This window comes from Acanthopagrus latus, chromosome 6 (genome assembly GCF_904848185.1).
Source record: "Acanthopagrus latus isolate v.2019 chromosome 6, fAcaLat1.1, whole genome shotgun sequence".
Classification (NCBI taxonomy): domain Eukaryota; kingdom Metazoa; phylum Chordata; class Actinopteri; order Spariformes; family Sparidae; genus Acanthopagrus; species Acanthopagrus latus.
This window is the reverse complement of record NC_051044.1, coordinates 4608393-4635847: the sequence shown is the minus strand read 5'-3', so window position 1 is coordinate 4635847 and position 27455 is coordinate 4608393. Positions and strand designations below refer to the sequence as shown.

Here is a 27455-nt window from a genome sequence, read left to right as displayed (position 1 = left end):
GTGTGTGTGTGTGTGTGTGTGTGTGATAACACCACTTGTTGCCCAGTAGTCGGCTCTACAGCTGTCTCTCTTCTGTTTTTAACCGTTGATCCTGGTTTTAATCTGCAGTTTTTATGGGAGGCCTTTTAACCTGCACCACTGTGTGTGTGTGTGTGTGTGTGTGTGTGTGTGTGTGTGTGTGTGTGTGTGTGTGTGTGTGTGTGTGTGTGTGTGTGTGTGTGTGTGTGTGTGTGTGTGTGTGTGTGTGTGTGTGTGTGTGTGTAAAGAGGATCCAGATGTCAGGGCAGGTCAGAGAGGCCTTCAGTGAAGACCTGTGTGTGTGTGTGTGTGTGTGTGTGTGTGTGTGTGTGTGATAACACCACTTGTTGCCCAGTAGTGTGTGTGAGAGAGAGAGAGAGTGTGAGAGAGAGTGAGTTAGTTTTAATGTCAAATTTAAAAACAAAGTGACACACATGATACTTTGGAGATACTGAATGATGTAATGCTGATTTTGAACAAATGTTATCGTCTTTGTCTTGTCATCTCTGCCATATGATTTATATGTAAATAGCTAAAAGACCCCTAGAGCTTCACTCAAACATGAATGCTAATGTAAAAAACATGATAAATGTGCACAGTATATCCGGTACCTTAACTGTGCCCATAGACAGAGCAAAGGATATGAAACGATGGATAGAGTCTGCAGGGGCTCCTTGAGTTATTCTGACGTGGTGAGGACACTGGTGGACTCATCGATGAACCAGGGAGTCGGCATGACATGAATGCAGTCATAACAGGAAGCAGCCTCCGATGAATCAGATTATTTTGTGTTTCTAATTGCTTCATTCCAAAAGATGACACATTTAATGCGTGACATGTTTGTTAAATAAAATGACAGTGGTATTGATTTGTTTTTGCCCTAATCCACGCTGATTGTCTCCATTGCTCATCAAGAGTATTCAACGGGTCACGCTTCAAAATGCCAAACTTCTGTTTGGGGGAAAATTTCTCCAACCGAAATCTGCCAGGATTTCACAACCACTTAACGAAACACACATGTCCTAATACGTGTCCGATGATGCCAACCCTTAATAATCGTTCAGTGATTCACCGTACAATCATCTTCAAAAGCAGGTGCATTTTTGTTTCCAATTGATGGAATAACTCGCATCAAACCAGAGCTGAAGTATCCACTGAAGGATGCTGTCCTCTGCTGCTCAATGAAAGGAGGTGCAGCTTTAAAAGAGTAAAAGCCAGAAGAGTTGCTTCATAAAAACAGGTGCTCTCTGGATCAAAGGACATTTTATAAGTCCAAGAATGAGAGAAGTTAGACCTGTACTTTGCTTTGTGATCAATCAGTCATAACCAAAATATACCGAAGCGATGCAAAAATCAATAACCCTTGAATAAATGTGCTTAGGATCATTATGCCCTGATGAAGAGATGTGACCAGCTCTCTGATTCTTCATTATCACATAATGTGTCAAAACATTTCCTGGTTTCAACTGTGAAGACCTGTGTGTGATTACCATTCGTAGTTCTGAATGTTCAGCTCACAGGAGCAAATTGTTGGAAATGATCAGTAAGAAAGTTTAAAACATTGAAAAAATGAACTGAAACAGAGCTGATTTTATTTGAAAGTCAACAATGTTCTGAGTTGCAGAGATGTCGTCTCTAAAACTCGCTCACTGTGCAGTGTTTGCAGCAGTGTTGGGTGAAGAACCAGTTGTGTTCTGTAATCCTGTTGGTTATGTACTTTATGTGTCCAGCAGGTGGGAGTGTTGTCTGCTTATTTCTTCAGGAACTTGGTTTGTTTTCAGCTGCTGTTGCTCACATGTGTCTTTAGTTGAGTTTACTTTATGTTTTCAACAGTCTGCACTTTTGTGCTCTGTCATAAACATGAAATCAATCTGCTTATAGCCAGTGCTGCCAAGTGCAGACTATTGATAAAAGTAATAATACCAAAACAGAATTAAAAAAAATTATTAGATAACAATAATTTTCCTCTTTGGTTTTTGTTTCCCGTTCGTGTTTTAGTGGAGGGAAGATGTCAGGAGGACTAAATTGTTAAAATTTTTAGTTTGTCTTTGTGGACAGCTTGACATGACCTTCACATATTATGGCACATTTTTCAACTGGCAGCCATTCCACCTGACTGAATTACTTTCTGGCGTGTTCAGAATGTGTTATCCATCTGTCGTCTACCATTCGCCTGTATCCGTCTGAGCGCAGCGTTATTCTAAAGCCCGGCTACCTTGAGATACAATCAGATATGTCACGACAACTCGAAATCGAAGCGATGGGTGTCCTCTCCTGCCTCGGCCACATCTACTGACAGCCTGCACACGGTGCAGACAGAGAAGGAGGGACCCTGATCTCCCTCTGCTTACTCTGAGCAGCGTGTATGGGAATGAGTGACATCATAATATACTTGGATATATTTCTGGGCTCTTCCCTGATGGGAGGAAGAGGTTGCCACATTTGTCTCTTTTTAGTTTGCAACACTGAAACTGACCGATCAACCTTGATTTTAGCCAAGTTGTAGGAGGGTGAGCTGTAATAAAAGAGTGTGTAATTGTTTGATGAGCTTACGATTAAATAATGACACCATCATTAATAGAAGTTATGCATTCCAATTACGTCATGCTAGGTAGCAACAGATGCTGAAGTCTGCCTGCACCGTGTTGGACTGTCGCATGCAGACTGAAATACACACACAGCCTTTCCTCTCCTGAATCTTTCACCCCAGTTCTTTGGGTAAAAGCCAATAAACTTGTAGTTCAGAAACAAACATGTCGCTATTGCTCCGCAGGAAAAGAAACAATCATCGTCATGTGTTGAGCTATTCCGAAGATAAGTAGGCAATCACAGAGAGAGACTTTTCATGTGAACCATGAAAAATCAAGGGGTGCTGTTTTCACTCGCACAGCTCAGACGTGTTCCCTAACCATGTTCCTCCTCTTCACTTGCCCGGCAAAATCAATGATTTGACGAAATGCCTGTTTTCCACTTGATCCGTCTTTATCGCAAACACTGAGCAGAAATTGCAGGTTGCTCTGAATAAGAACATCTGCCAAACGCTGTAAATGTCTCGGTTCATCTGACTCTGAAGTGCACTGAGCCACATGCAGGACCTCGGCGTGAATAGATGGGAGAAGCTGAAAGAAAAAAATGAGCGAGCCGTCCACTGGTTTGGTGAACAGTTTCGCACCTGTGCAACTTTTATTTGATTACACCCATTCAAGGCTTCCCAGTTGTCTGAAGTCTAATATAAAAAGCTGCAGGAATAAACATCCCAAAATGATACTTCACTGGTGTTGACGCTGCTGTTTCAAGTCATATTTCTTGGGTTTTCTATTTTCAAAAGCATTGCCAAAGCGGTGAAAAAATACGCAATTTGGAGGTTTATAATGTTGTCATGGCAGCCTGCTAGGCAATCAGGGCTTCTGGGAAGAACAGGTGCCCCAAAAACCAAACTGCTCTCACTGTGAATAAGTAGTCAGGTTATAAAACTGTTGTGGTTTGAAAGTAGTTTATGTAAAAAAAAAAAAAAAAAAAAAAACCCACAGTTTTTCCTGGTCAAGATTTAAAGCCAGACGCACATCGAGGAAGAATAGCAATAGAACTCGACCTAAACTTTGAAATAAGTCTCTAATTAAAGCGACCTGATATAGAAATTTGTGATTTGTATGATTTGGGTTGTAATAATGTGCCAGATGTAATGTAGAAACTAACTGCTCTCTGTCGTATTAGCTCACATCTGTAGCCCTCATTGTTTCCCACCGCTGTTCTGACAAGAATATCCAACTGTGTCGCCCTGCAGAGGAAACTATCTCCGGTTACCACAGACACACATCCCTGTGACAGGGTTAAACGTGTCCTCGTGTCCTCGCCACATGTCGTAGCTTTGTTCAGCCTCAACAACGTTGGCAGACTAGCAGACTAAGCTAAGCTAAGAAAACTGTGTTTGTGACGGCATCACTGAGAGAAATGGCGTCCCGCTGGAGTGTCTTGGGTTCGCCTAACTTTAAAAAAATAATAAGCCGACCACAGTGATGTGATGTTCTTGCACTGAGTAGCAACATACTTCTTTTTTATTTCCTTTCCCCACATATGACAAACAACAACAACTCCTGCCCTACAGCAGCTCTGAGCGGACATTTACTTGCCCTCTCTGGTTGGGATCCTTTTGAATCACACTGTTACGATGGTCAGGGATTAGTAGTGGATGTTGGCATTGTTCATCGGCTGAACCTTCGCTGCTTAAAGACTTTTGTAGACTTTTTCCTTCCACTCTGAACCCTTGTGGAGCACGTGTTGAGTCGTCTTCCTTTGACGCTGTAAAAACGTCCACACCAGCGACGTCATGAGCACAGTTGGTTGTTGGTTGTTGTTGGTTGTTGTTTGGTTGATTGCAAACCAGCTTTCTGGATCGGAGTGTGTAGCTGCTGCGCTTGTTCAGTCAAAGAGAGAACTTCAGCCTCATATTCGTCTCTTTTTATTCTCCTCATACAGTTTTCTCTTTCGCTCAAGATACCATTAAGTCACTGACAATTTGAATCTCCTAAGATTGGATTTAAATGTATCAATCCGATATATATCACACGTCTCAAGCATTCAACCTTGTGACTCTGCATCATTTGACCTGCTCTCCCTTCACCCTGATTCAGTACTTTTTAGAAGTTTAAAGCACACGACAAACTTTAGTAACTCTTTGGTTTTGTGGTTTGTTTGAGTTTCAGTTCCTGTGCTAATTCTCACAATATCCCATCACTCATCAAACATATCAGTCAGGATATAATGCTTCCACTGGTATTCTGATCTCTGTAAAAGAAGCGTCTGTTATCAACATTCAATTTCCAACTAGATGTTTTGAACCCCATGTCAGCCCTGTTTCTCTAAAGGAAGGTGGATCTCAGATAATTAAAATATAATAAAATAATATTATTTTTTTTATCGCGTGGATCACAGCCGTACAGGCCGAATGCGAGAAAGATGGAGAGAGTATGGAAGGCAAGCAGCAGAGAGAGAGAAACTAAAGGGTGCGATAAAGAGAAGGAGAAGAGGGATTATTGGTAATTGAAAGATAAAATGGTAATCATCCAGAAGGGGGCGAAAGATTAGAGCGCTCCTTTTTCATTTAGGTGGCAGGCACACGGGAGCGATGGAGACGGAGAGGAAACGAGAGCTGAGTGGAGGGAAGGACTAGGGGAAATGGAGTAGGAGAACGAGGAGGAAAAGGGAGAAAAGTGCGAGAGACAACGATGGGCGGGGGGGGGAGAGAAAAGAGTGATCTGCTCAAATTCCACTTTTCCACCACTCATCTTTCTTCATAATAGAACTGTCAAGTCAATGTGGAGCTCAGCGACAAGCTGCTCTGCCGCCTCTCGCTCGCTCTCTCCTCTTCTGCTCCTCATCTATTCATCCCTCTCTTTCCTCTCTTTCACTTCTTCCTCACTTACCCCCCTCTCTCATTACTTTAGTCCTTTATATTTCTTCTTATTGTTTTTTTTTTTGTCCATCTTTTGATTTTAATATTTCATGCCCTGCTCTTGCTTTACTTCCCTCTCTCATGCCTGTTCCTGCATACTTCCTCTTTTTTGTGCCCTCCATTTATTACTTATATTGCTTTCTCCTTTCTCTCCACTGATGCATTTTACACTCATCCTCTCCTCTCTCTTCTTCTTCTTCTTCTTCTTCTTCTTCTTCTTCTTCTTCTTCTTCTTCTTCTTCTTCCCCCCTCTCTGTAATCCCTCTCAATTTTCTCCCTCCTCGTTGTATGTAAATTTTGCCTAAATGCGTTGCACTTAAACAGCACTGCCGCCTGGATCCTGAATATTTGATAAAGCATGCATCCCACTTTCATCCTGTGGAAAAAAAGAAAAGTGTCTTTCTTTGCCACAATCAGCATCGTGGCATTGTTTAGTGTAGCACAGACAAGAGGCGGAAATTAACATGTCTTTCTTCTCCGATTTAAAAAGATCATAATAACTATTTTGGTTTAACACTGACCTGTAGCACTGGCTGCTCTGTGACTTACTTTGACTGCTGTTCGGATAGTCTTCTGTCTTGGCAGAAGCCTGTATTATTTCATTCCTGGGGTTAAATTACTTAAAATAAAATGTGTCACTGAATTGGCAGAGTGCATCATTAGTTTAAAACACATCTTCGAGCAGGTAGCCCAGTTGTATCGAATCCCTGAGTCAAACCGAATAGAGTCGGGCCGGCAGATGTGATGGAAAAACGGCACTAGTTGGTCCAGGCTGAAATGTTTTTTGTTTTTTTTCGTGATTCATTTTTTGGTGATCCTCCGGCGGTTCATCAAGTGCTTTCATCAGCAACCAAAAAAAGTTAATTTGTCTAACAGTGGGCCTACTTTCTAGTTTTGTTCAGTGCTTATTAGGAGAGTTATCACCAGTTTCATTGTGGAAAGAGATATATTGTCTTATTTCGGCATATCACAAAGCCTGCAGCTTTAATTTAAATTAAGTTTATTTTAATGTTGATTTGAGACAACATCATGATGCCCATTTACAACAGTTGGTTACAGAAGAGACGGACAAATCTTGCTTTGCTTTTGGCCAACAAAGAAGAAGAAAAAAAAAAAAACTACATGATTGTAAATAACTGTAACACATAAAACATAACTGTACAACAAGAGCCTTTAACAAGAGTATAAAATCAGGCTTAGTAATTGGAGGAGATGAGACAAAACAATTGCTGTCTGTGTCAAATTTAGCACGTCTGTCTGTAGTTTCTGGTTGTATTAAAAACATCCTGTATTCGTACAACAGTGAGTTTGACATCAAATTAGAGTATTAAGTGCTTTTCAGCTGCACATTATGCATATTCTGTGTCAGATGGCGGACAGTTTGATCACCACAGCAGAGTTTTATTTGCAATTTTCATATTTATTATATCTCTAGCTTCACTTCTGAGAATAAATCAATCGTGTAGAATTCAAACATGGGCAGTTTTACAAACATCTCTGGTGAATTGTATATGTACTCACCTACGGTGCCAAGTGCCAGCGACAAATGACTTGCTGCACGACTAAGTGACCCCTCTTTCCCCTGGTCACGCTGACCGCTGCGGACAATTTAAGCAACGTTTCTGTCAGCTGTCGCATTTATTTACCATTCTTACAGTTAAGCGTCGCTGTGGGTAGACTTCATAAGGTAGCGTATAGAGCCAGAGTATCGAAAATAGCTGCAAACATCGCTCTGTCCACGTCGATTGTAATCGTTATTTCACCTTAAATCAAAGGTGAACCACAAGCAACAGCCGTCACCATTTCTCTTTTCCTTTTATCTCTAGTTTGCCCTAAAATAACACTTTTACTGTCACCCCGATACAACAACAAGCTCGTCTTTCAGTGTTTGGTACACTAATGCACCCACACAGACGCTGGCCATTTGAAGGGTTTAACCTGTGACCTTCCAGCTGCAGGACGGTCTTCCTAACTGCCAAAACAGCTCTGCCAAGCTGATGAAAGGAGGAGGAATGAGATTGTCCGACCACGGCTGCCTCCTCCTGCTTTCCAATTCCTCTCTCTGTGGGTTCGTACGGCAGAAACACTGTGAGGAATATTCGCTCATCGTGTCGCTCTCACCGCTGCTAGGTCTCTCCAATACGCTTCGCTGCAGGTTCACATTGGGAGAATGATTCGTCTCGCTGTCCTTCGCCATTTGTCTTCACTGTAGGCTGGCAAAAGAAAAATGCCGTAAAGGAATTGTTCTCAATTTTTCTCCTCCATTCTGGCTCCCTTGTCCTCTGGTTCTTCATTTATGTTCTTCATACAGCATCTCTCTTCAAGAAACCTTCAGAAGACAAATAGTGTTTGTTGGATTCCAGCAGAGTTTGTATCTGAATAATATATTTGGCAAACAGCGGTCCTGGTGAGAGTGGTGTCAGGCTGCTGCTGATGAATTCAAAAGCAAAATCTCAAAATGTGGAAATGCAACGGAAGGAGTTTGCGTGACTAAAGCTTTTGTAAATCAAAGAAATGTCAATTTCTTGTCTGAAAAAACTGTAACAGACTTATTGTCATCCAGCCTGCGCCAGTTACTCACAGAATATATGGCTACTCTCTTTATTGTCAGGCCTTCTTGGTAAGGTAGCTGCTGGTCAAGCCAGTGCAGTGTGATGGTAAAGGTTTTATTAAACAGCTAGAATGAGACCAAGTAGAGTGCATACCTCCGCCAAAGTCCCAGAGTCCACAAGATCACCAGACCAGGAAGTTAACCGGCTCGGTCGGTGGAAGTCTCTAGTGTGCGCGCCCTGTGGGCCACACAACATGGAAGTACGGCTAATTTCGTAGCTGGGAAGTTGAGCTTCAGAAAACAGCACTTTCTAACATACATGATGGCTGCATTCCATTTAGGAGAGCTAGTTCCGGGGCTCTGGTTATATACACCCTCACTCAGAGACATGACGCAGTGGGACACTTAATAGAATGGAGCCATCGTTAGTGTTTGTGGCAGCACCTGTGCTTTCCCTGTGTGAGCAGGGTCTAATGCTCTACAGCTGGTTTTGTTTTCACCTTGTCTGTCTTTTTGAGGATGGGGATGGTCTCATGTCGAAAAAACTATCGATGATTACTGAGAAGTCGTGGATCAGAACGTGAACATGTCATGAGACGGTCTCCAGTCGGCTCCATTTGTTCCCCGGCTTGTACGTACACCCTGCAGTCCCTATTTGTATAATCTAGCTTTAATGTAATTTTAGTAAGCCTTTGATGAAACGATGTGGCGGGGAAAAGTTCCTTTTTTTAAAATCCCAGTCTCTGTTGTTCCATCCCCGCTCCTCTGCAGGGAGAATGATCTGTTGCAGTACTTCCTCTCTCTCTCGCTCTTCCTCTCACAGTTGGATAGCTCAGAGAAAATGTGCTAAAAGGAATCTTCTTTGTTTTGTGTATGTATGGCGCCGCTCTCTCTGTGTGATATCCTATGTAATAACTGTGCAAAATCAAAAAGTTGCTGTCTGCATACTCAGCAGGTGTAAGTGTGTGTGTGTGTGTGTGTGTGTGTGTGTGTGTGTGCGCTCCCCATCCCTGCCGGTTAAATGACATCCCAGAGAGAGGCTCGAGGATGAGAATTGGAACCGGGTTACTCATTCATTTCTGAGGGACTGGGATTGTGGTTAAGAAGAAAAGAGAGAGGAGGGAGGAAGGTGCTGAAATAGGAAGAAGATCGAGGAGAGGAAACAGAGCCAACCGCGTGGATAAGTCAGGATGTGGAGGGGAAAAAAAACAAGGCAGAGAGGGAAGAGAAGAAATGGAAATGGAAATGGGGAGATGGAGTGGAAATCAAAGCTAAAGGCAGGAGAAAGGTGGAGGGAACATAGAGGACTCGCAGGAAGGAGGTTGTGGAAAAGACTTTAAAAGGAGTGAGTGAGAAGTGACAAACTAAAGGAATCAGCGGCGCATTCATCCAGAACATTTCCCTTCAGTTCTGTCCATTTTTTCGCCCCATTATCAATTTCCACAGGATTCAGGTGTCTTCTGTCTGCTTGCAAGAGACATTTTTTGGTGTTCTTTCATGAATAGCAAAGTGTCCCTAACTTGTTAAATGATGTAATCAAACCGTGTCAGAAAGTTTAGTTAGATTGACGCAGGTGTTTTTTTTTTTTTGTAACTTCTTTGAAAGTACACGGAGAAGAAATGTTCCGAACTGCTTACGCGTCTCACGTTTTAATGAAGTCAGTCACAAAATAAAAGCTGTGAATGTTAAAGCAGTAGTGATGGATTTTCTTTCGCCTTGTGAGCAGCAGAACACGTTGTAAACACAGCGTTGATGTATCACTGTTGATATAGTGAACAAGCAGACGGTCTCGTCTCTCTTTTCTGCTTCAAGTTTCATGCCAGTATCTGGAACGAAATGGCCAAAAAATAAAATAAAAATAAAACGTGAATGAAAAGAAGCTGTGAGAAGAGAGCAGGGAGAGGAAAACAGGCTAGTTACTCTGAGAGAAACACAAATTTGCACGTAAATAACTGCATGATAACTTCCTTCTTGATCAGCGGCGATCACTGTCACTGACGCTCTTGGTGCTTCCTGCTGTCTGAGCTGTTTCCTCTCTGCACTGTTATTTGTCAGCTGTTCAACAGCCGTGATACTCGGCCTTCGCCGGCAGGAAATAGAGACGGACAGAACTGCAAATTATACACAGGGGACACTCTGCCAAGCTGTCTGATTGTTAGAGCCATGGCTAATGACTTGTATAGACCTCCATGTTTTGTGATAACTAGAAAAGATATCCTGGGTTACCCAAGGTGTTTTTTCCCCTCCTAAGAAGCAAGAAAAAAAGAAATAGTTATTCAGTTGGTTTGTGTGGGATGAACAACGCATGAAGAATCAACGTGAAATGAGAACATACTTTTCTTCTGTCTGCAGGTCTGTACTACAGTCGCATTTACAGAGAGGGATACTTTTGTGTGAATCTGGGTTTTGCTGTTACTTTAGTTTATAGTGTACTGTACGTATTAAGTCTATGGCAAACATGTTGTCATAATTTTCTCAGCAGAACCGGCAGCAGTCAGTTTGAGCCCGAGGTGCTGATGGAGAGCAAAGTGTTCTTAGCTGTTAGGTTTCAGTTGTTTGTGTGAGATATTGTTTATTTGTCCCCATGTGTCCACAGTGAAAATGACACCATTGACCACAAGTCAGAGCATTTACCCAGAAAGCAGAACGATAATTGGTGCAGTGAGACCTCCATAGCGCCGACACAGCCCTGTGGTGATGGGTCTGGCAAATTCGAGGTGGGAGATTTCCAACACTTTCCTGGATTTTCAGCATTCTTTGTCTCGCTGCCTTCGGCTTTTCCCGAAACAAGGCTTGTCTCCCTGCTGTGTCATGCAGCCACATACTGACATATCTTTAATTATTTCTGTGTCGCATTGAAGAATCCCGCCCACGCCGAGGAGGTACAATCTGCGGTGGCAAACGAAATCAGGAAAAAGTACCTGGTACAAGAAGCGATTTGAGTTGAGCCGTATGATGAAGTGGAAATGAGGCGTTCATTTCTTTCTGGAGTGGCTGAACAAAATTTTGGAGTGTTAAATGTTTCCGGTGGAAACCCGCCGCAGACATCTTATTGATATATTGCCAGGACAGAGATCACAACATTTGCATTCACAAACGCTTGATGTGAGAGCCGCGCCGCGTTAATGTCATCCATCAACCTTTTCACTGAGCCTGTCTGTCCGTATCGCTCTCGAGCACTGCAGGTAATGACCTATGCCTGTCTGTTAACGATCCCAGTGTGAGTCTGTGTCTCATTGTTCTTTGTGTTTCTATTTTCAACCGTCGTTTCTGAGCTCACACCTCCACAGGTAGGCTGTGGCTGTGGTCCCTGAAATGACCAGCTTTTACTTTGATGTCCTTTATTTTATTTTTTGCTGTAGTTTACATTGTCTTCTAATTTAGGGAACAATTTCGAAATTTTAAAAGAAATGAAAATGTTAAAAATGGCCCTTTTCAGAGCTCAAAAATCAATAAATAATCGGAAAAATGATTATAAGATGATGGATTCTCAAACGATTTGCATTAAATGTAATTCAGTTTAAATATGTTCATGCAACAGTGGTGCTTTGTTCAGCACAGAATCCAAATCACTTTCTCATTGTCATGGGGAGCTTTCTTTCTTTCTGCCTCCCTCTTCCCCTCCTCCTGACACTCCTCTTCTTCACAGATCATTAAAGGGATGGATGGAAGAGCGGATAGATGGATGGATGTACAGGTGGAGGCATGGGGAAAGACAAACAGAAACACACACCAGTGAACACGCCTCCTCCTCCCACGTATCTTGTCTCTGATACAGCAGGTGGAACCTTTATCCGTGTGTGTGTGTGTGTGTGTGTGTGTGTGTGTGTGTGTGTGTGTGTGTGTGTGTGTGTGTGTGTGTGTCAGTATGAAGATGTGTATTTTCTGTGCACATTCATTTGTTAAAGTGTGGAGTTTCCTGACTTGCAGTCTCTTTGGTGAGGTATATATAGTGTCGTTTTGAAAAAAACAAACAAAACGAAACTATCATAATTATGCAGTGCATGTTGTGATTCAGCCAAGTGGCCAAATCTTTAGCCAGGTCGGTTGTGTCGCTGGATCAACATAATCACTAAAAATCTTGCATAATATAATTGAATGGTCTGTATCAGTGGTGCACAAATGCTTTTTCCCTTAAAGGGCCAAAACTGAAACGTACTGGTGGACCAGGGTCCAAAAGCAAACACAGATTGTGTTGTGTTGCTGAGATGCAAAACGAAACAATTCCCGAGTTCTCTTAACTGACTGACTTCCTGTGTCACTTTACCCACAATATTACCCAAAATATAAAACAGCATCTCACAAAAATCTCTGGAAACATGTGGCATTTTTTGTTATATAGATATATCTTATTATAGATAAAGAAAAACAAACTTTTCAGGTATCCAGAGGTGATTCCGAGTGCTGCCAAAGTCCGAAACATAGAGAAAACTGAACACAAACTTGAACCAGTTCTGCCTCTGCACTGACCTTCTTTGCAGACACGCCACACAAGCCAAGATAGAGCACAGTTAGAGCCGGGAGGGCACGAGGGGGTCAGAAAAAATAAATAATGAATGCAGTCCGTCTGCAAGACTCCAAAAGCAAATCCATAACTCAATCCAAGTTCACCTCTGTGTCCTCTCTGCCTCGACTGCAGTGACCAGCTATCACGGATAAGACCAGTGAGCCTGAAGGCTAAACAAACAGACGAGCAAGCCGCAGACCTTAAGTGTTTACTAGCCAACTAGCTAGCAAAGTAAACTATGCCTTTATTTTTTAAATGCAGTTAGTTTGTTTGACTAGTTGCATTTCAGTTTCATAAATGTGATGCTGTACCATCAACTTCAGAAACACTCAAGCTGCAGCTTTAACATACTTCTCCAGCGTTGTTTCACTGCAGCGTTGTGGGTGAACCTGTAGTTGCAAACCCCAAAGTCATATTTGAGTAAAAATAAAGATGCTGTGTTATGAAATGAAGTTTCACTCTCGGGCCAATTATCAGATCTGATATTAAACATCTGTCTGAATATTGGAACCTACTGGAATATCTGTTTGTCGATAAAATAAGTTGATTTAATTCATTTGGCTCTGATGCAACATGTAATCTGTAAATGATCTACTAAAGTTATTTAATTGATGTGGTGAGTAACACGTACAATATCTGCCCCCAAATCATCGTGGAGTGGAAGCATCAAGTACCAACAAATGGAAATAAATAGTTAAAGTGAAGTTGTCAATTAAAAGCTGGCCTTTTTGCAAAGCTGTCCTGGGAAATGGAGATTTTATTCCCCAGTTGTTTATATCTCATCATGAAAAGAAGCCTTTTTAAAATTTCAATAGCAGCCCTCACATGCCAAATGCTCTGCTGATAAATGAAGGCTGTCTCAGTTAAATGGCATCTTTATCTCCAAAGTCCTCTGAAGTCTGAACTTCCTGATAACCAAAGAGCACCGTACTCAGGAAGATGCTACTTCAGGACGTATCTCTACGAGTCGCTGTTTCGGGTTTTTCAATTTGTAACGACCGTCTCATTCGGGTGTTTCTGCTGTGACTGGCAGGTGTGTATCTGACAATCTGACCACGACACACACACAGCGTGTCAGGAGCTGAGTGTCATCAGACTCTGAGATGAGTTAAGCTTTCTAAACTTGTAACTATAACTATAATGATGAGATGGAGTTGATACAGACTAGAACTTCTGACTGTGGAATAAGATAACAACTGATCTGTTTCCTCTCCTGTCTTCTTCTTCTCCTTCCTCTAACCGTACAGTCTCATCTAGTCACCCGTACTTACCACAATCTGAAGAAAAAAAAAAACACTCCTTCATTTGAGAATGGCTTATATAAATCGGGCCCTTGTCCTTGTATATCACATTTCAGTAAAATCCCTCCCCTCTTGATGCTTTTTGCTGTCAGCAGAGTCAGCAACTGCCCGTTGTTACGGTGAAGTCAGTGCAGTCCTGTCCCTCTCACAACTGGTTATAATCTGCCATTTTTTTCAATGCAGCTCGGGGAACACGACCCTTCCAAGTTCTGCAGGATTGATACCTTAAAACCTCAGAAATCTGTGAGTATTTTCTCTCTTCAAGGTTTTTTTGAATAGGTTTTTGGATAATTGCCTGAAATAAGGTCTGCGGTTACCACAAGCTTAGATTTTCACTTCACCTTCTTTTATACGACTGCTGAGCAAAATGTTATCATACCACATGCCAGAGAGATTGCTTACTGCAGTAATCCAAAATCCAATTCAGAAAAACTCAGAGTTTTTGTTGAGGGAACCAGGGCGATTCTATCTTTAGTGTAACTTTAGTTTAATGTGAAACACATGGAGGAAGTTATTGAAAGATATCTTCCGTCAGAGCGGAGAATATGTGATCTTACTCAGTATTTATTGGGTATTTTTGGGCCATTATACCAGTCTTTCCTGCCTTCTGTTTCTATCACATTTTGCGCAAATCCCCCTACAGTCTGCTCTCCTCACCGTATCTCTTCCCCTCCCCGAACAGGCTCCTCACAGGCCTCTATCTGACTCTTTGTTCTAAGAGGAAATCACCATGTAGGCAACCAGGCGACCTGCAGGGTGGCAACATATTACTATATTTACCAAGTCTGCATGTGTGTGTGCATGTGTGTGTGTGCATGTGTGTGTGCATGTGTGTGTAGGCCTTACGGGTAGCAGTGATAATACAAGGCAAACAGCGTCCATTATTGCTGTATGAAACCTTTTGACACATGGGAGGGGACCCACGCTGGCTTCATGTCGGGCTATTATATGACTTTACACGCACACGCACACACACACACACACATGCACACACACTGAAAGAGTCATTTTTCCCCCCCTGAACACAGCCGGTTCCATTTACTCAGACGCACACATTCCCACACATTTGCATCATGCTGCGCTTTTGTATAAAACATAAACATGCAATTACCAGCAGGCCTCCTGTTGTTGCTTGTACTTGTTACGTTTCCTCTCTGAACTGCAGAGTGCCGCCGCACCCGGTCTAAAATCTAATGAACGCAGACGCACACAGCAGTGGGTAACTTGTTTCATATTTGTCTGAAGTTGTTATTGAGCAATTAGTCCACACAGAAGCTGAGTTGAATTATGTTTCGACATAATAGAAGTCATGTTTGTGTTTGTGTTTATCATTTTGGACAAGACTCTGGTTCTCGTTCGTCTTTTTACCTTCTCCTCTCTGTAACGACACGTTCATGAAGGTAAAGTATATTTCCCCTCCAGCTCACATAAAGACCCAACTATGGTGGTCACCTCCGCAAATCTCTGCTGCAGTTAGGTCGATAAACAGGAGTGAAGATAATCTGAAATTCAAAAAATCTTGATTGAATTAAAGTGAACCACAAAAGTAATCTCTGAGCCCTCCTCTTGTGGGAAAGCAGTTCCGTTACATAAGTAAAGCACTTATTTGAACCCAGATTACAATGTTTTTGTCAACCTAACCAAGTAGTTTTAGGAATTAAAAACACAAAGGATGGCATAACAAAATGAAAATTCATAAACTCCTTCATGCTACACAAATTACAGAACCTATATACAGTCATTAATGTACAAATGTCCATCAGCTTTGACTGTGTGTGAGCATCAAGCACAGAGTCCAGCTCTCCTGGTCCTACTGTAGTACTGCGCTCTGTCGGCTCAGAACAAGGTCCACCTGTCGAGTGCAGCAGCTTGATCTGAGATGTTGTGGTGGACACAGGTCCCCGTGGGCACAGCAGACTCTGATTTCACATTGTTTGAGTCCCGTTTTTGTCCATTTTCCTTTTCCAGTTCGAGACATCAGCCAGGAGCAGCCTTAAACCCAGCTGGATTAGCATGGCTCTTATCCCGCTCTCTTCCTCCCTGGGGCATTCCAGCCGGTCGTGTTGGATGGTCAAAAGACGCCGCGGGCCGTGATGGTTTCAATGTCCGCTGCTCTAAATCCAAAACACCCGCACACACGCTTTATTCTCCAATGATGATACCGTACTTCTGCCATGAGCAGTGATGTTTCAGCAGTGAAGCTGAAAAAAATGAAGGATAACAAATTGAAAATGTATGTGGAGGATTTGAAGGAGCTGCTGTCTGCTGGATCGTGCACTGCTATTGTCACAGCAACTCAATTATATGTTCCAAGCATCCTTTTTTAAAAAAATTATCTTATTTGTCTATTTATCGCTCCATAAGGTCGTTAAGGAGGTTGAGAATTTGAAATCTGTGAGAAGCCGATGGGCACAGCTTCTCTTGTGCTCCCACCATTACTCTCAAACTGGACAGGACATTTGTCTTCGATTAATTCAGTGTCTTGCTCCATGCGTCTCTGAAGGGGGGCTGTCAGGAGAAATCAGTCAGGATTTAGTAATCTCCTAATAAGACGATGATTTATTTCTGATGAGAGACAGAAAAGACAATTGCGACCAGCAAAATGTTCCTCTGGGGTCAGCTGACAGACTAGACAGTGACATTTGTCATCATCTGCGATGTTCACCTCCAAAAGCTAAACATACTTAATGATGTAAGTTGTAATTAAAACCACAGCTGTTGCGATTTGAAAAAAATTGTATGCTGTTATCGCTTTAAAAAAAAACCAAATGATTCAGCCCTGTTTGACCCTGATCCCAAAGCCTAATTTTTGAACTCCTGTGTGCTCAGACACTTTGAAACAGCAAAAGCTAAAACACTTTTTCTTTTAAATCTTCAAGGTAAAGGAGTGACTCACAGTCACATCACTGTTGTGGCTGTGTCTGAAGTGAAGTGTGTGTCTTTGTAAGTATTGTGTGTGTGTGTGTGTGTGTGTGTGTGTGTGTGTGTGTGTGTGTGAGCCTCCAGATGGACCTGAACATGGTGTGGCAGGTGTTCCTGCCAGAGGCGTTGGGTGAGAAGGACAGATCGTAGCAGCTTTCACACAAACACACTGAAACCTGCACAGATAATTCAAGGCCATGTAAGGATTCCAGGCAGCTGCTGTCTTTGTGTGTGTCATATGTGTTTCGACGTGTGTGTGTGTGTGTGTGTGTTTGTGAAACAGATTTCAGAGAATCTACTCCTATATGCTCTCTGTGTGTGTTTATCTGTGGAAAGGACAAAGAAAGAGAGAAGTGACAGATTTCACAGCAGTGCTTTTATTTCTTTTCAAGGCTTCAAGGCCGTACAGGCAGCTGGTTGGTCTCCTGGTATGTATGTGATTTTATGTATATGATTTAAAATATGTGGAAATGTTCTGACGGCTTTATTGTGATTTGTAACGAAAAACAATGACACTGTGGTTAAAGGTGTGTTAGGACTTTTATACGAAGTCATGTCAATATTAGAGGAATGCATAAGAAGCAACACACATTCCAATTCTCAATGGGATCATTTGCTGGAACGCAAAATCCTACTCTAAAAGAAACGTCCACACCGAAAAGCTCCCGTTTGAATGGACTTATATTATCCATGATGTTTTTCAAACCCTGAGCTCTTCCTTAAACTGCTTATGTTGCTGTCTTAAAGCTCCCAACACCATGTATCAGGTGCAGGTTGATGTCAATAGCCTCACTCACGATGTATTTTCAAGGTGTCTGTGTGAAAGTTACAGAGGGGGACAGTTTCATTCATTGAGATTCGTTGGTTTTTTTTTTGTTTCCATCCAGTTTCCACCAACTTTTCCACGTGTAAGTTGCCGAGGACACTACCTGCTACCACATTATTGTAATGTTGTTTTGTGTGTTGATGTGTGGGACGTTTCCTTTTCTATTTTGAGTGATATCCAGTGAACTGTCTGATGCCATCAGACCATCACACCCCCGTCCTGCACTGCTGTCTTTCACCTCCGTTGCGGATCACAGGTCGTAGGTAGTGTCTTCTGCGACTTATATAAGAAAAAAAAAAGGGGTGACGTATTTTTAGATTTACAGACGGAAACCCCACAGATCTCAGCGTAATGACGTGCGTCGCCACGCCTCTTTTGGTTTCGCAACGCTTGGCTCAGTGTGAACAAAGGAAGGCGGTGTTGCTGTTGTCAAACCTCGAATTCTCCTGGTTTCTTGATACACAGTAGAAGCAAAAATTACGACGTTGTGTCTCGTGAAGAACGGCTGCAGTGCAGAACCTTCTGTGAAGTAAGATAAAGTAAAAAGTCCGCAGTTTGAACTTGTATTTCTTCAGTTAAATTTACATTGTGCAGCGGTTCATAACTAGCAGAATGAAAATGTGTCACTGTCTTTGGTCTATACAACATGTACGTGCAGCGTGTTGGTGTGAGTATTCATCTCTCTGAACTCGTGCCTTCTTTTAACGTCTTGTTTGCTCGTGTCGCATTTCAGCTCCCGTTTGTAATCCTTCAAAGCCGCGTCACTCCTGAACGCCGGAGCCAAATGATATGTGACAATTTAATAATCGCCCCAAAGAGCACAGCGTAGGAGTACCAAAAGGATTAATGTTTCACCAAATGTGTAAATACACACAGCTGTGATGACTTCCACATAATTGAGGAATGCACGGAGTGGGTGGCTAATTGCGAGTGTGTATGCAGTGTGAGTGTGTGTGATGGGGGCTTACGGGGCTTAGAAATGGCCGAGCCAGAGAAGGAAAACCCACGAGGGGTCCAGATAACGCTGACGTGCGTACAGTTATTGAAGAGGCAACGCATATCACATCCAGTCTTTAAAGATGAGCCGAACCCTTCCTGAGGGCTTTGTGGAGCTTGTCGACGCCCACCTTGTGCAGAGATTAGAGGACGGGATGTACAGTATGTTAATGCGACCATGATAGCCTCAATCTCTGTATTGCATCTGAGCGATTCATATATAATGTAGGATCTGGGGGGGTTTTATTAATCCCCGCAAACGACCACACAGTCTCAAAAAGAAACATCTTTGGTACAACAGCACTCCAAAGTACAACACAAGAACACTGTAGCTGCTTGTAACCTACAAAAACATGGAGGTTTCAGGTCCAAAAGGGTGGTGCAGGTTCAGTAACAAGACCAGAAGGAGACCAGTGACATCATCATCAGTCTGCATCATCTGGTTCATCATCAGAAACTAAAATGTATTCCAGCAGACGGAGTCATTTTTTCTGCTTATTGGATTCTTCTTTAAGTATTTCATGTACTGAATCATTTTTGAGATATTTAATTGTCAAGATAACCAAACTTAACTGCACCAGAAACGACTAAAATTATCTCCTGCCATTGTTTGAAAAAAGAAAAAGGAAGAAGACACGAGGCAGAGCGCTTGAACAAATCACTTGTGTTATTAAATAGAGTTGTTTTTCTGTCTCCACTTCCTCACAGGTGGCCGGGGCAACCTAGTTTTCAGAGTTCATCTCCCTCTAAATGAATTAAGCCATCCTTTTTTTTTTTTTTTTTCCTATTCTAATTGAAATGAATCCTCCAGGCTCCATTTTTTATGGAGTAGCAGCAGATGTTAATTTAAATCAGCCTATAAAAGGCTGAAAGGGGGAGGGAGGTAAGGCCCGGAGAGATCGCAGAAACAGGTTGTGTGTGTGTGTGTGTGTGTGCTTTTTGGGGTACTATGGGAGGAAAAGACTGATTGTATCTCTCCACATTTAATATTTAAGCTGTTTTAATGCAACCTAGAAGTACATTTATAGCAATAAGTTCCCCCAAAATGGAATTCCAGATGCTACCTTCTCACACGACCGCTGATGGAAAGTCCTCCACGAAGCATTTCTGGAGAAGCCTCGGACTGACTTTACAGCATTTTTTTCAAAAGTAGGAAGTCTTCACTGTAGCTGCTAAGCAAAACGTGTTGAGCTCCCTCGAGCTGAGGGTGTAAATAACATCATTCCAGTCAGAGATCTTTTCACATTATCATATCTTTCATCATATCTTTTCAGACGTTGTAAAGAGTTATGATAACGTATGTACTTTTCTAAGTCTGTATGAATAAGAAGTGTCTTCTCTTGGTTTAACAAATATTGGTTTAGTCTGATTGCATAAAGTTTCATGAAATATGAGCAAGTTATGTTTTTTATAACAAGATAAGTTTCTTGTCTGAAAAAGGATTTATTCAGAAAGGTTAATACAACAAAATGAAAATGATCTTTTGTTCTTCTTCTGCTTCTTCATCTCCTGCTTCTTGTTCTTCTTTCTGCTCCGTTTCCTCAGCGTTCTTCTCCTTCAATTTCTCTTTATGCTCTGTCTTCTTCTTCGTCGTCTTCTTCCTCTTCTTCTCTTTTTCCTTCTTCTCCGTATTGTCCTCCATCTGCCTCCCTCTTCTTCTCTTCCTCCTTCTTCTCCTTCTTCTCCTTCTCCTCCTTCTTCCAGGAGCGTTTTTTCCCTTATCCATCATGTCCACCAAAGCTCTTCTTTAAACTCACCTGTCTGTTTTTTCCCAGGTGTAATCTCTGTCTGTCTGAAGAATATCTACGCTGTTGGCTCTCTGTCTCATCTCATATCTCGCCAGCTGACCTTTTCTTTCCGGCTGTTGACGTTCTACATGTGACAGTGTCGGGATTTTATGGAACATATTAAAACCAGGCATCCCAGTCTCAGGGAAACCATGTTAGCAGCTAATATTTCTGCAAACCCCAGATACACTATATTACCAAAAGTATTCGCTCACCCATTCAAATGATCAGAATCAGGTGTTCTAATCACTTGGCCTGGCCCCAGGTGTATAAATTCAAGCACTCAGGCATGCAGACTGTGAAACAAGACATTTGTGAAAGAATGGGCCGCTCTCAGGAGCTCAGTGAATTCCAGCGTGGAACTGTCATAGGATGCCACTTGTGCAACAAATCCAGTCGTGAAATTTCCTCGCTCCTAAATATTCCACAGTCAACTGTCAGCTCTATTATAACAAAATGGAAGCGTTTGGGAACAACAGCAACTCAGCCACGAAGTGGTAGGCCACGTAAAGTGACGGAGAGGGGTCAGCAGATGCTGAAGCGCATAGTGCAAAGAGGTCGCCGACTTTCTGCACAGTCAATTGCTAGAGAGCTACAAACTTCATGTGACCTTCAGATTAGCCCAAGTACAGTACGCAGAGAGCTTCATGGAATGGGTTTCCATGGCCGAGCAGCTGCAGCCAAGCCACACATCACCAAGTGCAATGCAAGGCGTCGGATGCAATGGTGTAAAGCACGCCGTCACTGGCCTCTAGAGCAGTGGAGACGCGTTCTCTGGAGTGATGAATCACGCTTTTCCATCTGGCAATCTGATGGACGAGTCTGGGTTTGGAGGTTGCCAGGAGAACGGTACATTTCAGATTGCATTGTGCCAACTGTGAAATTTGGTGGAGGAGGAATTATGGTATGGGGTTGTTTTTCAGGAGCTGGGCTTGGCCCCTTAGTTCCAGTGAAAGGAACATTGAATGCTTCAGGATACCAAAACATTTTGGACAATTCCATGCTCCCAACCTTGTGGGAACAGTTTGGAGCGGGCCCCTTCCTCTTCCAACATGACTGTGCACCAGTGCACAAAGCAAGGTCCATAAAGACGTGGATGACAGAGTCTGGTGGGGATGAACTTGACTGGCCTGCACAGAGTCCTGACCTGAACCCGATAGATGTCTAAGACAGACATTTAGACCAAACGGGACATATCATGTTCACGGTATTTGACCGCAATTCCAGTCAAACCACTGGATATTTATAAGAACCTGTGGACACTTCCAGCTGTTTTTGTGGCGACTAAAACCAGCTCGTAACGTTCCGTCTGTGATTGTAGCATCCAAATCAGGTATTAAACGCCAGACCATGATGTTTTCCTGCATACGCACACTGTTGTGACAAGAGAGAAACAGAAAATTCAACCTGAACAAACATAAAGTTGCAAATAAAGAAATAATCCACTTGAACTCATCTGTGGTTTTGAAGAAATGTACTTTTATTCTTGCAATTTGGTGGAACCACGAGTATCACAGATTCTCTTGGGCTCTTCGCGAGCAGCAGAAAAAAACAATCAGAGATAATGTTTTTCATATCTCTCTCTATGTGTGTGTGTGTGAATGTGTTTGTGTGGGAGATTGTGCATCTTAATCAAATAAATAGCCCAATAACACCAGTATGTGTTCCGTCCCTTGTGACAACAGGCATAATGCTGCAGTAATGGATGCTGTTAACCTTCCATAATGTCTGCTGCCCTCCAGGCCTACATGCTCAGATGATGTACAAGCAGGCAAAGACACACACACACACGCACACACACACACACACACACACACACGGGTGCTTTTGATTCCAGACACCCTCACTCTGTCCACTCATGTCCAAAATGGCTCCTGCAGTCCGAACTCGTGGCCTTGAACAGTTTGTCCGGTTGCCCGTCTGCTCGGCCATTTGGAGCTCTGCTTGTGTCTGAAGTCTTAACAAACGCACACACACACACACACACACACACACACACACACACACGCACACGCACTCAAAGCACAGATTTAACACCATTGTTGCGCGGGGACACACGGACAAACCACATGCACTTATTTCTACAACAGCTCACTGGCTTGTGCTAATTTGAGCTCTATGTCATCATCTCTGGACACAGACAGCGTGTGTGTGTGTGATGATCATAGGAAAAAAGTCCAACATGAAGTAAAAGTGTGTGTGTGTGTGTGTGTGTGCCTCCTCTGTGTCAACAGGCTTCACAGAGTTATAATGAGCACCATCTCCGCCCATGTAACTGCAGCCGCCTCGCCACCCTGTTCGTGGAGTGTTGAGCTCGACGGTAGTTTTTCTTGCGCCTGCTGCCAGAGGCGCCCCGTGTCACCCACCTGCAGTCACTTAGTGGAAGAGCCAGAAACCTCGAGTCACATCATGTTCAGAAGAATTAACTTTTTTACAGAAACTGGCTTATACAAGATCTGTGCATGGCGTGTGTGCGTCCTCCTAGTTTGAGGAGAGGGGTGTGAATCTCTCTCTCATCAAGACACTTTGATACGCATCTACATACAGTTCAGGGACTAAACATTTTAAATACAGAACAATTTGGTGTGATGTGCAATCTGTTACAGTTCTTAACATTTGTTTAATGTAGACATTCATTTTCCATTATAAATTAAGATAAGCAATTCTGTAAAAGTGGCATTGCTTACCTTACCATGTCTCGAAAGCCGTCACTCTCAACCACACGGTAATGTCGTAAGTCTTTCGCAAGCGTTACTCTCACGAGAATCTTGCGTTGACCTTTAACCTTTTACGAGAGTTGAAAGACATTCTGCAGAATTAGCAGCAAAGCTTCCATCAGCTGATACGTATCGTTAGAATCGGGCCATCGACCGGTTAATGGTAAATTTAAATTCATACAGGGATCCGCGGATCGATGTAGTCACATGTTTAACGTTAAAAACGGATACACCCCTTGTAGAAATTAAAGTAAAATGATGTCATGAAGCTGGTGATTTATGCAGACAGACTCATGTGCATTCAGCCATTTGACTTTTGACTGCACCCCAAGTGAAAATGTTTGACATAGGGAAGTCGAAACGATCTGATGGTGCGATATCTTATCGGTAGGATTAGTAAGAGTCACGTGCCGTAACCTCGCGACTCCTCTGCGCTCAGTAAGACCAAAGTAACTTGGCTGAAAATATTTTTAAAATCTGGGAAAGACACGCCAATGGAAGTCTGTCGTTAATCCCATCAGACATCAGACGGAGTAGCTTCCTGTGACGACACTGAGACTGTGGACGCACACATGTAGCTCGAACATATCGCCGCCTCAGTCTATCCCAACAAGAGTTAGGAAATCATACCCCTCGGTGTAAACACACAAAAATGGAGGCCTAGAGGTAAGTGTGAAGACCAAAGAAAACCGATAGCACTGTGCAATCACACTTAATCATTCTGTCCATCCTGCTTTTCCCTCCACTCCTCCCTCTCCTCGTCAAAACCCTCTCGTCTGGTGGCCGGAGAGCTTTTTCATGTTTCCGTCCACCTGGCTCAGCGCCTGGTGACGGTTTGAGAGCGGCCAAGATTCTGTCAGACCGCGAGTGTGTGTGTGTGTGTGTGTGTTTGTATGACCATGCCAGAGAGAGACTGACAGGCAGACCTCTGACAGAGACCTGACACTGCTCATCAATCTGAACCGCACACACACACACACACACACACACACGGCCTCAGTCGTATCATGTTGATAACCTTTAAGAAGCTGCCAGATCGTCATTGTTCCACAAACACCCTCTGAACTGGTGTGTGTGTGTGTGTGTATAATATCATGTGTGTTCATCACTGATGCTGTGTACATCTCGTAAAGCTGTTTGTGTACAGGAGAACTCAGCACAAGTAATTGCTTGTTCTCTGTAATTGCTTGTCGTTTCAGTTTCCCGCGCTGTTGTTTAGAACGAAGCACGGGTCTGTAGGGTTCCCAAAATTGCCAATTCAAGAACAAGGCGCAGAATAGTTACACACACAGGCTTCAGTCGACGATATATAGAGCTCAGTGGAAACTTGTTTGACGAGCCCATTACCGGAGCATTACGAGGAATATCTTCTCGTTTTCTTCCTGCAAATAAATCCACCCCCTATTCGCTTTTAATGATCGTGTCATCCACTTTTTTTGTCGAAATCGACTTCCTTCTGATTATTTTATTCTTCGTCACCTGCTCTCCTCGTCTCTCAGCCCACTCCGACCTCCGGCTGCTACAGTGGGTTAGCAGAGCCTCAAACACAACTGAGCCAGAGAATTTATTGTATTAATCACATGCTGTAGAAAATAAGGTTGTGAAGAAAAACAGACTTTCAAATGGGACGTTTGACCATTTTTTATTGAACTGTATAGAATACATAAGACTTGATAAGAATACAAGACTTGAGATCCTCTGACACGGACCTTTGAGCAATACATTTGAGCCCCCCTGCAGTATATATTGTACATGTATATATCGTTACTCTCTGTCGCCACTCGACTGTCTGCATATACAAGTGTGATCAGATCCTGACAAGGTGTCACCCCAACATAGCAGTCAGTGTTGGACAACAATGGACCAATACACAACGCATTCACACACTCTGAAAAACAAACATAACGCTATGGTTCAACACACACACACACACACACACACCCACACACACACACACACACACACACAGAAAACAATAATTCCACATTCAGCTGAGATGTAGACACTATTACATGCACACACTGACACACACGCACAGATAGACACACACTGTGAGTGGTGGGGTGCTTCATTAGTCCTGGTTAATAAAGTGTAAAGGATTTTCATTAGTGCTGACGAGCCAGCTGGCTGAGGACAGAGCTGACTGACAAGAGGTCAGAGAGGAGGAGGAGGAGGAGGGATGGAGAGAGGAGAGGAGAAAGACACGAGGAGTCAAGTTTATTTATAAAGCACTTAAAGAGGGACGCGTGGTGGATGACAAAAACGGATGGACAGGCATCAGAACAGGACAGTGATGAAGATGAGCACAAGATGGATGGATGAAGAGAGAAAATAAAGGAAAAGTTTTTTTTTTAAAAAAAGAGGAAAAGGTGGAGGAACAAATGTGAAGGACAGAAGTGAAAAGATGAAAATAAGGGAGGGAGTCACATGAAAGGAAGGAGGGATGATTAATGGGAAGGAGGGAGGAGGAGGAGGAAGGAGGGATCAAGCCAGGGAGGAAAGAAGGAGAGTCAGAGGTAGAAGAGGAGAGAGGGATGTTTGAGAGGAGGAGGTTGTAGTGAGGGAGAAAACGGTAAAGCGCTCTGGGATAAAGGGAAGGGTGGAGGAGAGGGAATACCTGAAGGGAGGCAGACAGAGGACGCAGAGCTGCAGGTGGACTCAGCTTTGTTTACATCACAGAGCTCAAAGAAACAGAACGGACCTTTTTTTTTTTTTTTTTTTCAGTTTTTTCATTCACCCTGATTCTCAGATTTATTCCCAGGATTCACTTTCTGCTTTCAGGGAGCGACCTTGCTTTTGTCTTCGGTCACAATACTTAATGATCGTGGCCATACCGCCCCTCTGTTTTTACGAGTCCACGTCCAGAGGTGATGTGTCCTGATGTTTGTTGAGACAGAGGAGAAGGATGTGCAGCCAAAATGTCCCACTGAGAACATTCCAGCTGGACAGCAGCGAGATCTAACAGTGGCCGTGCTCCTTGTTTACCTTCATTATGATAATCTAAAAATAAAAATAAAAAAAATAGATGTTTCCTTGTGAGTATCTCGTGTTGTATGAGATATTCTGTACACTGATACTTCTGATGTTTCCTCTTCTGTTCTGTATATACAACATCTCCATCTCCATCCTGGGTGAAGGATCCCTCCTCTGTGGCTTTTACTTTCTTCCATCTTTGTTTTTTCCTCTGTGGCATGTTTTTCCTCATTCGAATCGAGGGTCTTAAGACAGAGGATGATGCTCACTGTACAGATTCTAACGCCTCCTCAGGCAATACAAATGTGCTTTTTGGCCACATCGATTTGAGCAGCAAAGGGGGCAACTGGTCCAGGTTGGGGCCAGATCCAGCCCACCACGAGAGGTTGATGTGGCCAAGGTTTGGGCCCGTTCTGGTTTATTAGGTTTATTCTTGGCTGACATCTTGGCCATCATTCCACTGGGTATGTGGACCAGATGAACGGGTCTGGTGTGGGCCAGATTTCGGCATTTCGGATTCCACGGTCTTACCCCAGACTTAACTAACACTACTGTGCTAAATAACGCATTCGGATCCATTTAACGATTTTGGGCATGTTCGCAACTGTCTTTGAAAACACAGTTGTAGGTACGATTGCATTTCAGTTTAGAAAACACTTAAAAGCAGAGATAAAAAGAAAGAGAGCTGGACAGAAGGACACAGTTTTGTCATTGTCATTCAGGGGTGACACGGTCCTGCTGGCCCAGACACACTAAGAGACAGAGAGGTGTGTGTGTGTGTGTGTGTGTGTGTGTGTGTGTGTGTGTGTGTGTGTGACATTGGGTATAACAGTGTGTCCTTCCAGATCCAGACAGGACACAGTCTGACCAAAGTCACCTCCTCATGACAAAAAGCTTTCAGACAGCCTCTTTGTGTGTGTGTGTACGTGTGTGTGGGTGTGTGTGTGTTTGCCAGTGCACGTGTATTAAACCGTCTCATTACGGTGATGCACGAGCAATCTCCGAGGTTGAGACGGGAAATCCAAGGAGCTGCATTCAGATTTAAACTAGACAACATCATCGCGAAAAGGGGGGGAAATGAAAGCAAACGTTACAGACCAGTTTTGCAGCTGCTCCGGCTTCCCCTCAAATATTGACTCGCACAAATCTTTTCTGGGACTTTGAATGTAGACGGAGCGAGATGCAGGAAGAATTTTCTGCGAGCGCAAATTCCTCCGTGTGAGCTCTCAAGTGATTTGCTGCGAAAATACTCTCCTCACGCCCTCCTCCTCCTCCTCCTCCTCCTCCTCCTCCTCCTCCTCTCCCCACCCGCCGTCTCCAGCGCAGTTTTTCCAGCCGCGGCTCCTCTGTCTCTATTTTGATCTGTGGAATGAGTTTATCCATATTTAATGATCATCCTAATGAA

The 27455-nt window shown here is 43.1% G+C and overlaps 1 long non-coding RNA gene across 7 annotated transcripts in view; it reads left to right on the top strand.

The window, feature by feature from the left end:
• Positions 1–27455, top strand: part of LOC119020529 — a 154716-nt gene that overhangs the window by 25929 nt on the left and 101332 nt on the right. For 5 of the 7 annotated variants that reach the window (XR_005075354.1, XR_005075355.1, XR_005075351.1 and 2 more), the window contains exons 3-4: positions 14013–14072; positions 15798–17179. This is a non-coding gene — a long non-coding RNA (uncharacterized LOC119020529). Of the gene's footprint in view, positions 1–11670; positions 11803–14012; positions 14073–15797; positions 17180–27455 lie in introns of all 7 variants that reach the window. The other 2 variants (XR_005075352.1, XR_005075357.1) reach the window with 2 other exon arrangements.